This window comes from Mastomys coucha, unplaced genomic scaffold (assembly GCF_008632895.1).
Source record: "Mastomys coucha isolate ucsf_1 unplaced genomic scaffold, UCSF_Mcou_1 pScaffold18, whole genome shotgun sequence".
Taxonomy (NCBI): Eukaryota; Metazoa; Chordata; class Mammalia; order Rodentia; family Muridae; genus Mastomys; species Mastomys coucha.
The window spans coordinates 114,910,952-114,914,903 of NW_022196900.1; the positions used below are offsets into that span (position 1 = coordinate 114,910,952).

At 41.5% G+C, this 3,952-nt stretch overlaps 1 protein-coding gene across 3 annotated transcripts in view; it reads left to right on the top strand.

The window, feature by feature from the left end:
• Gnb1 (G protein subunit beta 1) overlaps nt 1-3,952 on the top strand; it is a 74,171-nt gene that overhangs the window by 24,057 nt on the left and 46,162 nt on the right. The window lies entirely within an intron of this gene.

The following is a 3,952-nucleotide window of genomic DNA, read 5'->3' on the forward strand; positions in this document are numbered from 1 at the left end:
ACGAACTACTCTCAGTTCTTTTTCTTGAAATCACTCTAATAATAAACTCAGAGCCATGAATTTGCTAACTTGGCCCTAAACTCACATCTCAGATCTGTCTATAATAGCAGTAAAAAGGACTGGTTCTAAGCCCTGTCTACTAGGGAAGTACTGAAACCAGAAATCTCTTAAGTGAATATAGAAAACTTCATCTTTTGACCTTGAAGTATGCACAACAGAACTGTATTAGCTACACCTCACAGTCAATAAGAATACCCAATCTTAACAACAAATTCTCAACCTAAAAGCTCTTACATACTTCTTGCATACTAGTTTAAGATGTAGATGGTTTATAACACAAGCCTCAACTTTTACCAGTCACTACTGCATATAGGATACAAAACTCAAAACTAATAATATAAACACCAAAGCAAACTTTCTGAGAATAAGCTGTGTATCTTAAGAAATACTCAAATACCTGACTAAATTCTAGTCACACAATGTTTCTAGTTTAAATTATCTATACACCAATTAAATCACTTTCAGTACAGGGTAAATATTATCAGAAGGTCATTTTACAAAAGATAACAATGATTTTGTACCAAATAGGAACATATGAATTTAACTCAGTAACAAATTATAAGGGTTTCTATAGCTATACAATTAAATCTAGCTATTTCTTCCCTATTTCAAATATAACCATTTTACATTTCCTAGAAACACAACTTATCAACAATTTTCTCTAGCCCCAAAGCCCAGGGAACCAGGTAGACGACTCATCATAACTTCTTCAAGCTGAACGGGGGCGTAGATATCAAAGAGAGGGGTGAGAAAGGAAAAACAGAATTAGTCTTCTGTGTCTTAACTGGATCAGGCTGAAGTTCAGGACACCAGGAGTTCAAGCTTAGTGCATCTGATGAAGGGATATACCAAGGGTATACATTTCTGCAACATATGAATCTCAAAACAAATTCAGTAAATGCTTCAAGCATCTTTTCTCAAAAACAAAACCCTTAATAATCAGTACAAGAGAGCATAACTGAATCTCTGGTTACAATGACATTTGAATAACATAAGGAATTCGGGAGGAGTCAGGAAGAGTCCAAACAAAGTCAAGGGGGAAGTCCAAGGGAAGCTGGCTGCTGGGCTGAAGGTGGAGACTCCAGGCGTCCCGCAGGTCTCAGCTCCAGGGAAAGGCTGGAGGCACAGTCCACAGTGGGGGAGGAGGTCAACTACAGATGTCCTCGGGCTGTATACGAGCCCGCTCTGGAGTCCTCAAAGGCGGAACTCATAGTAGTGAGTCTTTGGTTCAGGCACAGTAGGCGTGAGTTGAGTCCCCCGTGGCAGGCTCCGATGTTTTGCAGCTGAGGGACCCCAACAATCTGGTTGTTGGGAATTGATTTTTTTTTTTAGGACCTCTGCTAGCTGTGGTCAAACCCCCTTGCCCCGGCCCAAAGATTTATTTATTATTATAAATAAGTACACTGTAGCTGTCTTCAGGCACACCAGAAAAGGGTGTCAGATCTCATTACGGGTGGTTGTGAGCTACCATGTGGTTGCTAGGATTTGAAATCAGGACCTTCAGAAGAGTAGTTGGTGCTCTTACCTGCTGAGCCATCTCACCAGCCCCAACTCAGCCATTTTAACATTTGAAATTTATACCATTTACTTCTAGTTTCCATAGTGGGCTACTTTCTTTCTAAAACGGAAAACTATTATCTTACCGGTGTTTATGCTACCTGTCTTTGCCACATGTATCTCCACAACAGTGTCCCACCATGGGCTCAGTCTTCTCTTGCTCAGAGTGCTGTTTTTGCCTGTCTGCCTGCCTGGCCTTATGGATCCTAGTTCTATGGAGGTTCTTATGGGCTGGGCAGCAGATTGAGTCTCTCAATATTGTCAGCATATAGGCATCTGTAATGTACCCCATTTTCCCATTATACCACAGACTAGATAGTGTAGCTGTATAGGAATATATTGGGAATTGGATTTGATTTTATTAAATTTGTTTTTTTCCAGTTTTTCCTTGCCTTTCTGTGGGACTAGGAGTCTTATTCTAAGTTCTGATTCCATGGTTAATCCATGGAAGGAGCTGCAGTTAGATCTTATTTTAACCACAATAACATAAGTCAACTTTGATGGCTTGAGGCAGAGCTCTTGGGACAGTTAAGCAATATTTTTGTCCAGTGAGGAGTAACATGGCCACAAGATTGGCAAATGTACACAGTCACCTTTTGTGATGGTGGTTATCTAGTGTCTTCTGAAAGAGTAGAGTGCTTGAACCCCCCCCAGGGACTCTTGTGTTTCAGATAGAACAAATTGTGATTTGTCCCTTTATACAATGCCTAGGAAGATCTTTCTGTAGAGATTTGGATAACTATGGCCCTTACTTTATAGAGGGATTCTTTTGCAGGGAGGGTTAGAGACAGTTTCTCTGTATAGCCCCGGCTGTTCTGGAACTCACTCTGTAGACCAGGCTGGCTGTGAACTCAGAGATCCGTCTGCCTTTGCCAAAATAGTGCTGGGATCAAAGATGTGTGCCACTACCACCTGGCTATAGAGGAATTCTTACCTTGGGCTGCAGCTAGGCTAGTGATGCTGTTGTAACAGACATTAGAAGTTGGGATTTGTTGTACACCTGCCAGCTGCTGAACAACTCACCCTCCCCAAAGAATAACTTTACCTTAGATAAACCCCGGTTAAAGTGGATATGGTGACACATCATACCTTTAATTCCTGTTTCAGGAGGCAAAGGCAGGCTGGTCTATGTAGCAAGTTCCCAGGCTAGACAGAGCTACATACTGAAATCCTATTTCAAAAACAAACCCCTCAAAAACAAAATGCTTAAAAAAAAAATGCTTGGGAGGCAGAGGCAGGTGAATTTCTTGAGTTCCAAGGCCAGCCTGGTCTTTAAGAGTTTCAGGACAGGACAGCTAGAGCTATATAGAGAAACCCTGTCTCAAAGAATAAAAAATAAACATCAGGGTGCCAGGTTAAGACCCTTCTTCAGACTAAAGATTTGATGGTTCTTCAGGCGTGTACTTGTGGAGGTGGATGTAGCTTGCTTTTACTGATTAACGTGTGTTCCCCCATTTCCACTTCAACTCCTACCTTTTCTTTTTTGGGGCAGAATTCACATAGTAGAAAATTAAGGCATTTTAAAGAGAATGATTTAGTAGCACTTAGTATATCCACAATATTGCACAACTGCCTCCCTACCTAATTCTGTATTTTTGTTACCCCAAAAGGAAGCCCTAGGGGTACACATTAAAATTTCACTTTCCATATATGGCCCCTGGCAACTGCCAAGCTTTTGTCTCTATGGAATTGTCTAGTGTGGATATCTCAAATGGAATCATCTACTGTGTACCATGGCTCTGTGTGGGTAGGCAGGTAGGTCAAGACAACTTTTGGGAGTTGGTTTTCTCCTACCTGATATGGCTTCCAGGGATTGAACTCATTAGGCTTGGCAGCAAGTTTCTTTAGCCACTGAGCCATCTTGCCAGTGCCTGTCTTTCTGTTTTTGTTTAGTGGTTTTGTGATTTATTTCCTCCCTTCTTTCCCTCTCTTCCTCCTTTCCTTTCTTCCTTCTTTCTCTCCCTCCCTCCATTCAGAGACAGCACTATGTAGAACAGGCTGACCTTGCTTGAACTCAGATCTGGGCACAGTGTTTTTAAAGGCATTGTACCAACCATGTCTGCTTTCCATTTTTTATCATTCATAGCTTAAGATTTGTTTGGTTTGTTGGTTTTGGTTTTTTGAGACAGGATTTCTCTGTGTACTCTGGCCTGAAACTCACAGAGATCTTCCTATCTCTGCTTCCCAAGTGATGGGATTTAAAGCATGCACCACTGCTATCCAGCTATTTCTTTATTTTCTCAATGTTAAAAAAATTTAGCCGGGCAGTGGTGGTGCACGTCTTTAATCCCAGCACTTGGGAGGCAGAGGCAGGCGGATTTCTGAGTTTGAGGCC